The 11,944-nt window shown below is 42.0% G+C and overlaps 1 long non-coding RNA gene and 1 pseudogene across 1 annotated transcript; one reads left to right on the plus strand and one right to left on the minus strand.

Moving 5' to 3' along the window:
• Window positions 1-7,430, minus strand: part of LOC123171214 (uncharacterized) — a 50,714-nt pseudogene extending 43,284 nt beyond the window's left edge.
• Window positions 7,431-9,965: 2,535 nt separating this feature from the next.
• Window positions 9,966-11,610, plus strand: LOC123170246 (uncharacterized). The gene is made up of 3 exons (XR_006485118.1): window positions 9,966-10,237; window positions 10,335-10,405; window positions 10,944-11,610. It is a non-coding gene; the product is annotated as an uncharacterized lncRNA (long non-coding RNA).
• The last annotated feature ends 334 nt before the right edge of the window (window positions 11,611-11,944 follow it).

Here is an 11,944-nt window from a genome sequence, read left to right on the forward strand (position 1 = left end):
GGTTGAGCGTGAATCATATAGTAGATATGATCAACATAGTGATGTTCACCATTGAAACTACTCCATCTCACGTGATGATCGGACATGGTTTAGTTGATTTAGATCACGTGATCACTTAGAGGATTAGAGGTATGTCTATCTAAGTGGGTGTTCTAAGTAATATGATTAATTGAACTTAAATTTATCATGAACTTAGTACCTGATAGTATTTTGCTTGTCTATGTTGATTGCAGATAGATGGCCCGTGTTGTTGTTCCGTTGAATTTTAATGCGTTCCTTGAGAAAGCAAAGTTGAAAGATGATGGTAGCAATTACACGGACTGGGTCCGTAACTTGAGGATTATCCTCATTGTTGCACAGAAGAATTACGTCTTGGAAGCACCGCTAGGTGCCAGACCTGCTGCAGGAGCAACACCAGATGTTATGAACGTCTGGCAGAGCAAAGCTGATGACTACTCGATAGTTCAATGTGCCATGCTTTACGGCTTAGAACCGGGACTTCAACGACGTTTTGAACGTCATGGAGCATATGAGATGTTCCAGGAGTTGAAGTTAATATTTCAAGCAAATGCCCGAATTGAGAGATATGAAGTCTCCAATAAGTTCTACAGCTACAAGATGGAGAAGAATAGTTCTGTCGGTGAGCATATACTCAAAATGTCTGGGTATAACAATCACTTGATTCAACTGGGAGTTAATCTTCCGGATGATAGCGTCATTGACAGAATTCTTCAATCACTGCCACCAAGCTACAAGAGCTTCGTGATGAACTATAATATGCAAGGGATGGATAAGACCATCCCCGAGCTCTTCGCAATGCTAAAAGTTGCGGAGGTAGAAATAGAGAAGGAGCATCAAGTGTTGATGGTCAACAAGACCACTAGTTTCAAGAAAAAGGGCAAAGGGAAGAAGAAGGGGAACTTCAAGAAGAACAGCAAGCAAGTTGCTGCTCACGAGAATAAACCCAAGTCTAGACCTAAGCCTGAGACTGAGTGCTTCTACTGCAAGCAGACTGGACACTGGAAGCGGAACTTCCCCAAGTATTTGGCGGATAAGAAGGATGGCAAGGTGAACAAAGGTATATGTGATATACATGTTATTGATGTGTACCTTACTAATGCTCGCAGTAGCACCTGGGTATTTGATACTGGTTCTGTTGCTAATATTTGCAACTCGAAACAGGGACTACAGATTAAGCGAATATTGGCTAAGGACGAGGTGACGATGCGCGTGGGAAACGGTTCCAAAGTCGATGTGATCGCGGTCGGCACGCTACCTCTACATCTACCTTCGGGATTAGTTTTAGACCTGAATAATTGTTATTTGGTGCCAGCGTTGAGCATGAACATTATATCTGGATCTTGTTTGATGCGAGACGGTTATTCATTTAAATTAGAGAATAATGGTTGTTCTGTTTATATGAGTAATATCTTTTATGTTCATGCACCCTTAAAGAGTGGTCTATTTTTGTTGAATCTCGATAGTAGTGATACACATATTTCATAATATTAAAGCCAAAAGATGCAGAGTTGATAATGATAGTGCAACTTATTTGTGGCACTGCCGTTCAGGTCATATCGGTGTAAAGCACATGAAGAAACTCCATACTGATGGACTTTTGGAACCACTTGATTATGAATCACTTGGTACTTGCGAACCGTGCCTCATGGGCAAGATGACTAAAACACCGTTCTCCGAAACTATGGAGCGAGCAACAGATTTGTTGGAAATCATACATACAGATATATGTGGTCCGATGAATGTTGAGGCTCGCGGCAGGTATCGTTATTTTCTCACCTTCACAGATGATTTAAGCAGATATGGGTATATCTACTTAATGAAACATAAGTCTGAAACATTTGAAAAGTTCAAAGAATTTCAGAGTGAAGTTGAAAATCATCGTAACAAGAAAATAAAGTTTCTACGATCTGATCGTGGAGGAGAATATTTGAGTTACGAGTTTGCTCTTCATTTGAAACAATGTGGAATAGTTTCGCAACTCACGCCACCCGGAACACCACAGCGTAATGGTGTGTTCGAACGTCGTAATCGTACTTTACTAGATATGGTGCGATCTATGATGTCTCTTACTGATTTACCGCTATCTTTTGGGGTTATGCTTTAGAGACGGCTGCATTCACGTTAAATAGGATACCATCGAAATCTGTTGAGACGACGCCTTATGAACTGTGGTTTGGCAAGAAACCAAAGTTGTCGTTTCTTAAAGTTTGGGGCTGCGATGCTTATGTGAAAAAGCTTCAACCTGATAAGCTCGAACCCAAATCGGAGAAATGTATCTTCATAGGATACCCAAAAAAGACTGTTGGGTACACCTTCTATCACAGATCCGAAGGCAAGACTTTTGTTGCTAAATTTGGAATCTTTCTAGAGAAGGAGTTTCTCTCGAAAGAAGTGAGTGGGAGGAAAGTAGAACTTGATGAGGTAACTGTACCTGCTCCCTTATTGGAAAGTAGTTCATCGCAGAAACCGGTTTCTGCGACACCTACACCAATTAGTGAGGAAGTTAATGATGATGATCATGAAACTTCAGATCAAGTTGTTACTGAACCTCGTAGGTCAACCGGAGTTAGATCCGCACCAGAGTGGTACGGTAATCCTGTTCTGGAGGTTATGTTACTGGACCATGACGAACCTACGAACTATGAAGAAGCGATGGTGAGCCCAGATTCCGCAAAATGGCTTGAGGCCATGAAATCTGAGATGGGATCCATGTATGAGAACAAAGTGTGGACTTTGCTTGACTTGCCCGATGATCGGCAAGCCATTGAGAATAAATGGATCTTCAAGAAGAAGACTGACGCTGACGGTAATGTTATTGTCTATAAAGCTCGACTTGTTGCGAAAGGTTTTCGACAAGTTCAAGGGATTGACTACGATGAGACTTTCTCACTAGTAGCGATGCTTAAGTCTGTCCGAATCATGTTAGCAATTGCCGCATTTTTATGATTATGAAATTTGGCAAATGGATGTCAAAACTGCATTCCTGAATGGATTTCTGGAAGGAGAGTTGTATATGATGCAACCGGAAGGTTTTGTCGATCCAAAAGGAGCTAACAAAGTGTGCAAGCTCCAGCGATCCATTTATGGACTGGTGCAAAGCTCTCGGAGTTAGAATAAACGTTTTGATAGTGTGATCAAAGCATTCGGTTTTATACAGACTTTTGGAGAAGCCTGTATTTACAAGAAAGTGAGTGGGAGCTCTGTAGCATTTCTGATATTATATGTGGATGGCATATTACTGATTGGAAATGATATAGAATTTCTGGATAGCATAAAGGGATACTTGAATAAGAGTTTTTCAATGAAAGACCTCGGTGAAGCTGCTTATATATTGGGCATCAAGATCTATAGAGATAGATCAAGACGCTTAATTGGACTTTCACAAAGCACATACCTTGACAAAGTTTTGAAGAAGTCCAAAATGGATCAAGCAAAGAAAGGGTTCTTGCCTGTGTTACAAGATGTGAAGTTGAGTAAGACTCAATGCCCGACCACTGCAGAAGATAGAGAGAAGATGAAATATGTTCCCTATGCTTCAGCCATAGGCTCTATCATGTATGCAATGCTGTGTACCAGACCTGATGTGTGCCTTGCTATAAGTTTAGCAGGGAGGTACCAAAGTAATCCAGGAGTGGATCACTGGACAGCGGGTCAAGAACATCCTGAAATACCTGAAAAGGACTAAGGATATGTTTCTCGTTTATGGAGGTGACAAAGAGCTAGTCGTAAATGGTTACGTCGATACAAGCTTTGACACTGATCCGGACGATTCTAAATCGCAAACTGGATACGTGTTTACATTGAACGGTGGAGCTATCAGTTGGTGCAGTTCTAAACAAAGCGTTGTGGCAGGATCTACGTGTGAAGCGGAATACATAGCTGCTTCGGAAGCAGCAAATGAAGGAGTCTGGATGAAGGAGTTCATATCCGATCTAGGTGTCATACCTAGTGCATCGGGTCCAATGAAAATCTTTTGTGACAATACTGGTGCAATTGCCTTGGCGAGAATCCAGATTCCACAAGAGAACCAAGCACATCAAGAGACGCTTCAATTCCATCCAGGATCTAGTCCAGGTGGGAGACATAGAAATTTGCAATATACATACGGATCTGAATGTTGCAGACCCGTTGACTAAGCCTCTTCCACGAGCAAAACATGATCAGCACCAAGGCTCCATGGGTGTTAGAATCATTACTGTGTAATCTAGATTACTGACTCTAGTGCAAGTGGGAGACTGAAGGAAATATGCCCTAGAGGCAATAATAAAGTTATTATTTATTTCCTTATATCATGATAAATGTTTATTATTCATGCTAGAATTGTATTAACCGGAAACATGATACATGTGTGAATACATAGACAAACAGAGTGTCATTAGTATGCCTCTACTTGACTAGGTTGTTGATCAAAGATGGTTATGTTTCCCAGCCATAGACATGAGTTGTCATTTGATTAACAGGATCACATCATTGGGAGAATGATGTGATTGACTTGACCCATTCAGTTAGCTTAGCACACGATCGTTTAGTATTCTGCTATTGCTTTCTTCATGACTTATACATGTTCCTATGACTATGAGATTATGCAACTCCCGTTTACCGGAGGAACACTTTGTGTGCTACCAAACGTCACAACGTAACTGGGTGATTATAAAGGTGCTCTACAGGTGTCTCCAAAGGTACTTATTGGGTTGGCGTATTTCGAGATTAGGATTTGTCACTCCGATTGTCGGAGAGGTATCTCTGGGCCCACTCGGTAATGCACATCACTTAAGCCTTACAAGCATTGCAACTAATGAGTTAGTTGCGAGATGATGTATTACGGAACAAGTAAAGAGACTTGCTGGTAACGAGATTGAACTAGGTATTGAGATACCGACGATCGAATCTCGGGCAAGTAACATACCGATGACAAAGGGAACAACGTATGTTGTTATGCGGTTTGACCGATAAAGATCTTCGTAGAATATGTGGGAGCCAATATGAGCATCCAGGTTCCGCTATTGGTTATTGACCGGAGACGTGTCTCGGTCATGTCCACATAGTTCTCGAACCCGTAGGGTCCGCACGCTTAAAGTTTCGATGACAGTTATATTATGACTTTATATGTTTTGATGTACCGAAGGTAGTTCGGAGTCCCGGATGTGATCACGGACATGACGAGGAGTCTCGAAATGGTCGAGACATGAAGATTGATATATTGGACGACTATATTCGGACACCGGAATGGTTCCGGGGGTTATCGGATATATATCGGAGTACCGGGGGTTACCGGAACCCCCCCGGGGGTTTAATGGGCCTTAGTGGAGAAGAGGAGGGGCGGCCAGGGCAGGCCGCGCGCCCCCACCCCCTCTAGTCCGAATTGGACAAGGAGGGGGGGCGGCGCCCCCCTTTCCTTCTTCTCCTCCTCCTCCTTCCCCCCTTCTGCTAATCCAACAAGGAAGGGAGGGAGTCCTACTCCCGGTGGGAGTAGGACTCCTCCTGGCGCGCCCCTCTCCTGGCCGGCCGCCTCTCCCCCTCTTGCTCCTTTATATATGGGGGCAGGGGCACCCCAAAGACACAACAATTGATCATTGATCGTTTAGCCGTGTGCGGTGCCCCCCTCCACCATAGTCCACCTCGATAATATCGTAGCGGTGCTTAGGCAAAGCCCTGCGTCGGTAGAACATCATTGTCGTCACCACGCCGTCGTGCTGACGAAACTCTCCCTCAACACTCGGCTGGATCGGAGTTCGAGGGACGTCATCGGGCTGAACGTGTGTTGAACTCGGAGATGCCGTACGTTCGGTACTTGATCGGTCGGATCGTGAAGACGTGCGACTACATCAACCGCGTTGTGCTAATGCTTCCGCTTTCGGTCTACGAGTGTACGTGGACACACTCTCCCCTCTCGTTGCTATGCATCACTATGATCTTGCGTGTGCGTAGGAATTTTTTTTGAAATTACTACGTTCCCCAACAGGATAGACTTGTTAATTTGCATTACTTGGACAAGGCGACATTTTTGAATGCAAATGTCAATGAAGGGGAGGAGCCCATGGTTTTTGACACAAGTCCAAGCTATGATGATGTTGTAGCGAACATGAGAAGCTTGTTACGTTGGATAAACCCAAGTAACGAGGTGAAACTTATTGGGAGGTATGATGTGGGAGTGGGAGTAAAGTCCCCATTAAAAAGTATGTCCATCACCTTCGATTTGCATTGGAATGTGTACAAGGATAAAGTTCAGGAATCACAAGACAAGTCACTTGAATTGTTTGCGACAAAAGTTGAAGTTCCAACAATGAACTCTAAACATTTATCCTGGAGAAGCGAACAACTATGCCGCTCCGCAAAAGACAGAGTGGTCGCTACCGTGTTAACACTTTGTCCATCTGAACTCACAAATCAGCTTGAGCCTGTCTAGCATGTACCTGTCGGCAGCTGCTAGTAGATGCTGAGCCATGACCATCACCGTCTCTGATGGATGATCAGCAAGTCCAGGTGTCGTTTCTGTGTATATAAAGTGCAACATGACCTTGAAAGCCTCCGCTTCCATGTCGTTAATCTCGATGTGTCGAGACCGATTCTCTCTCATTTGCCCGAAGAATCTGGCCTTAAGCACCGGGGACCTTGCAGCGACTATGGCCTTGTGCGCAGCAAAAGACTCACCAGAGACAAGAAATGTAACGTCGGCTCCGGTCTAGCTTTCAAGGAGCTCATCGAGGTGCTGATGCAAGTTCGAGGGTGGAACGTCTAGTTCTTTAACTAGGAACATTGCCAAATCTGGTATTTTCCTTCAGCACCGTGATGGTCCATTTGACGATGAATGAATCATCTATGAGACAACCAGAAACTAGTAGTAGTAGTAGTAGTGTGTGTGATATAGTAGTTTGAACTATGTTTTAATAACTATGTTTGCTTCAAATCAACTTGCTATGTTTGAATTGTGTTTGAAATGATGTAGTAGTTGAACTAGTTTTACATCATCTATTGGAGCACTAGTTTTACATCATCTATTGAAGTTTCATATTTTTTTTATTGATGTAAACCCCTTTTTAAATATAAATTTTATGTCTATCACTTTTTAATGATGTATTTTATATCATCTATTGGAGATGCTCTTAGTTTTGCATCAGCTGGACATTTTTGCTCCAATAGCAGCCTGATAATAGGACACCAATTTGCTCCAAAAGCTGCCCTATACTGAGCACAAAAACATCGGAACCATTGCAAATTCAATCAAACATGCAAAGATAGAGTTTTGAACGTGCAAATTTAAAACATACTTCGAATACAAACCTAAACATAGTTTTGATAGAAAGATACTTCGAGTACAAACTACTGCAAAGTACTTAGAGGTTGTCCTAGTCAATGCCAGAGCCTAACTCGTCCTCCTCCTTCTCAAACGAGCTGACCTCGACCACCATCGAGGGGCCAACCTCATCCTTCTTCTTCTTTTAAAAATTGATGAACTTTTTAAAATTTGTGGACTTTTTTCCAATATTGATGTTTGTTTTGATATTCGATGAACTTTTTTTCAAAATCGATGAACTTTTTTCAATTTTGGTGAACTTTTTCAAAATTGATGAACTTTGTTTTGATATTCAATGAACTTTTTTCAATTTTTGGTGAACTTTTTTTAAAATTGATGAATTTTTTTCAAAATTGCGAACTTTTTTAGGAATTGGTGAACTTTATTTCAAATTCATGAACCTTTTCAAAAAAATGTCAAATTTTCCAAATTGTTTTGAATTAATTCAAAAAGCTAAGCGGTGCAGTAAACGGTACTGTGCAATAAACACGCGGCTACAATGGTTCTTAAACCTTTCGCGTTACTATTAGTCACTAGCATTAAGAAGCTCTAGTGGTTGGCTACGAGTTGGCTTCCGCGAGCTAAAGGCACGGAATAGGAGGTCCCCAACCGGCGACCCCAAGACCTCTTATTTGACGATGTTGGTATGCCGGCCCACTCACATTACAGTGTAGCAAGTTGAAGAGAGCAACTTTTCTTGATGGCACATTGTGGCGATACAAAATAGTGTAGCAAACTAGTGTAATGCAGCGAGTCGGTTGATGTAAACATTTTGAAAATATTTTTTGAAATTGTGATCAATTTTATAAAGCATGAATATTATTTGAAATTATATATATTTTGAAAGCACATGTTTTTCTAAAACTCCAAACATTTTTTTGAAAAAAGACAAACAAAATTGAAAATGTGAAAATTTTCTAAATTGTGTAAAATTTGAAATTCAAAATATTTTTTGGAAAAACGATTTTTTAAAAATAAATAAATATTTTTTAGAAAGTACCTCAAATACTTTTTGAAGTTTCGAACAAATTTTGGAATTGAGGACATTATTTCCAAAATGCAAATATTTTTTGAAAAATTAAACAATTTTCAGAAAAGTAGTTTTTAAAGAAATTCCAAACATTTTTTGAACTTTTAAATTTTTGTTTTTTATTTTGAAAAACTAAAATAAAAAGACAAAAATTTGAAAAATAGGTTGACAAAAACCAACAAAAAAACTACACATAAGCTTCTAGAATGTTCCTAAAACCAATAGATAACCAAACAACGAAACCAAAAAACACTGCACTTAGAGCATTTCTAGCAGATGCCTTAAAAGAGCCAAAACTGTAAAATAACCGTTTTTTATGGTTTTGAGCGGAAAAATTGATCATCCCTCAAAATCAGCCGACTCATATATTTTTTTAGGGAAAGCCTAAAATAAGCCTCCAATATCTCGAATGTTGAGGAGTCGGCGAAAAAAATCAGTTTACCTTAAAATACAAAGACGGTTGGAGGAAGGGAAGCTTGAGCTCCAACCACAAGAATAGTCTCCATTCCTACCAAGATCCATCGTGCCGATCTTAATTCCGGCCAAATTTCTTATGGACGGGCCCGATTCGAAGCGATTCTAGTTGATTTCGGCGCGCCGGCGCGAGCTCCACTTGCTGCTCCTTGGGAGAGACGGCGACATGCCACTGGCACCATGACTAATCGTGGACGGGAGGTATGTCAGCGTCACCGACAAGGTGGTGGCGCTGCACGAGCAGTCGCGGCTCCATCCAATGCTCCGCCGCCAGCCGGGCGTGGGCGAGGCGGCCTGTCAGGTGTGCTGCGACGCCTGATTTGATGTGTGCGGCGGTGAACTATGTGGTGTCCGTGGTGTGTGGCCGCAAGGATTCAGGCAGACGCGGGTGAGAGGGGGGGAGAAGAAGACTATGGAGAATATTCGTTTTTACGGTAAATTTTTGCGGATATGTTCCGCCTCAGCTTGCAAGGTACCGCAGAACATGTTTTAGGTTTTCATTTTTTTAAGAAATTGTTTCTTTTTTTAGATGATTTTAGAATTGTTTCCTTATAATACTTTTTAGGGGTAAACCACACTTTATTCAATGTTTTGAGTACTATTTACAGGAATTAATTACAAACGGGTCGTGGGGAGATCCCAACCACAAGTACCGACCCACATCTAAAGTAGAAGAAAACTTAGCTAAATTATGAGAATCAAAGTTCATACTACGTCCTTCAAAAATAAAATCGCAGCTAATAAAGTCTCTCGCTCGAGTACAAATTTCCTTGATAATAGCGCCATGCCTTCCTTCCGATCCATTCTTTATCTCTCCTACAACTCCTTTGCAGTCACATGCAATAACGATGCGGTGAAGTGATAGGTCGAGTGCTAATGCCAATGCTTCGCCGCAGGCAGTGGTTCTTCCTTATAATACTTTTACAGTTTTACTAAAAATCAGTCATCTGTTTTCAAATTGGCTTCAGGTCGTTTTTTCAGTCGTGTGATTTTGTTCTGAGATCTGCGCTGGTCTGGTGATTTTTTCGGGCCCACTTTGTCTCAGTGGGTCTCAGTGGATCCGTTTTGGTCATTTTCGCGCCCGATTCGCTCTGTTTTTCCGAGGCTCTGTGGAGGCTCTGGTCACTTCTCCAAATCTGACAACGTGCTCCGGCCGACGGACGACCTACGGCGGGGGTCTCCCTTTCTTCTCTCCATTTGCTGCCCCTCCCCTAGCATGCGTGTCCCTTCCATGGCGCCTTCTCTCTCTCCCTCCCTCCCATGGTGCCCCTCCCTCCTTTCCCATGGCACGCCTCCCTCTCCCTCTGTCCCTCACATGTCGTCCCTCTCCCTCCCTTCTTCCTATGGCGCCTCATTCCTCTGTCTTGTCTCTTGTGGTGTCTGTCCCTCTCTCTTTTTGAACCCTAGAACACAAGCAGGTCTCAAATCCTAATTATCTCTATTTTTATAGGTTAATTCGGATTCAGTTTTGCAAATCTGCAGCATTCAAGTCCTAACCCCTTTCTGCTGTTTCAGGTTGATTGGAGTTCAGTTTTGCAAGTCTGCGGCAGTCAATTAAAAAGAAGGTGACACCAATGCTATGTGAGGTGACATTTTGTTATTTTGTTGTGTCTAAATGGAACTGAAATGATACCGTGTGCTCATTTTTTTAAGTGAAAGTCATGCTATCTTGTAAAGATAGTATAATACATATTCTAGGTACTAGATGTTCTGTTTTGATTCATGGTGTCCATGAATGTTGCAGTCTTGTCTGACATTCTGACAATTTGCTATAAGCAGTACCCTGAATCCCATAGTCTGAGGTCTTCCATCATTTTATTATCTCCCTATACCTTTCCCAAGTTTTTTTGTCACACAAGCCCCTATTTCTCAGCTCATTAAGCTTGTACAGTGAGTATGCATGTCAGTGTTCAGCCTTAGTAGTTGTCAGTATCACTATGCATCAGTCATCTGCATTGTTTCATTCTTTAGTTATTATTTATAATTAATTTGCCTTACTATTTATCATTTTCCAGTTTCCATATCATTCTTCATTTATCAGTCCAGTTATTCTCCATGTTGATTTCAGTATTTCACTGATTACTTTCATTTTTTCAATTTGTCCATGATAATTTTGGCGAGAAGGCGTTGCAGGTTGGGCCGCTGGAGTAAGAAGCTGCTTCTCCTGCTGCTGCATAGTGAGTAGTGTCTCATGGCTGCTTAGTTAGTGATTGCTTAGTACTCCTTTCTTTGTTAGTGATTGCTTAGTCCCGCTTTCTTCTTTCTTACAAACTGATGCAAAGATTCTGCACATAGGCCTTCTAGTTTACACAAACTTATCCAAATAATCCAATCAGCCCAGTCACTATTAGCACTTCGGATCTGCACCAAATATGACATGGTGGGTGTGGCATCTATCATATTATTATATATGGTTAGTTGTATCATGTTGGTACTATAGCGAATAGCAAATCTTGGATCTTCCACTAGTATATCTAAAGCAGAACTGCACAAGCCAAGCTGAAAGAGATAGGGAGGTAGTGTCTACGATATAACAAGAGCTAGCTCAGAGAGTGGCAGGGAGCTAGCCTAGTCCGGTGATGGACTCTCCCATGGGCTGCTGGTGGTTGCAGTGGTCGCCGTCCTCCTCTGCTACCCTTTTATTTTATTTGCTTCATTATACATTTTTGTTGTTATTCAGTTTTGAGCATGCATTTAGTTTTCTAGTTTTTGGGGGCGGAATCGAACTTGGTAAATCACATGGAGGTTCCCCCTTGTGGGCTAGTTCAGTATGTGTTGTCATGTTTTTGTGCGGGTGTTTTCACCCCCCTCCCCCCCCCCCCCCCCCCCCCCCCCCCCCGAGATTATGTTTGTGTTTTAGTTAGTGGTACCTGAAATCTCACTCCCATCCTTCCATGTGAGATCGTATTTTTTGTTTTTCATGGTTTTGCAGCAGCAGCAGCAGGGGTTGTGGTATCTATGGGGCAGAGGTCGTCTAGGGGATGCTATGAACCCAACTAAGGTCCTGATGATGGTTTCTAAAACAGTGAGAGTTGCGGGGAGAGCAGTGCTCATGTTTTAGCCTTGTTTAGTTGTATTGCACTCCAGATTTGATCTTGTTTAGTCTTTAGTAAAAAAATCACCCA

The sequence above is a fragment of the Triticum aestivum genome, chromosome 7D (genome assembly GCF_018294505.1).
Source record: "Triticum aestivum cultivar Chinese Spring chromosome 7D, IWGSC CS RefSeq v2.1, whole genome shotgun sequence".
Taxonomy (NCBI): domain Eukaryota; kingdom Viridiplantae; phylum Streptophyta; class Magnoliopsida; order Poales; family Poaceae; genus Triticum; species Triticum aestivum.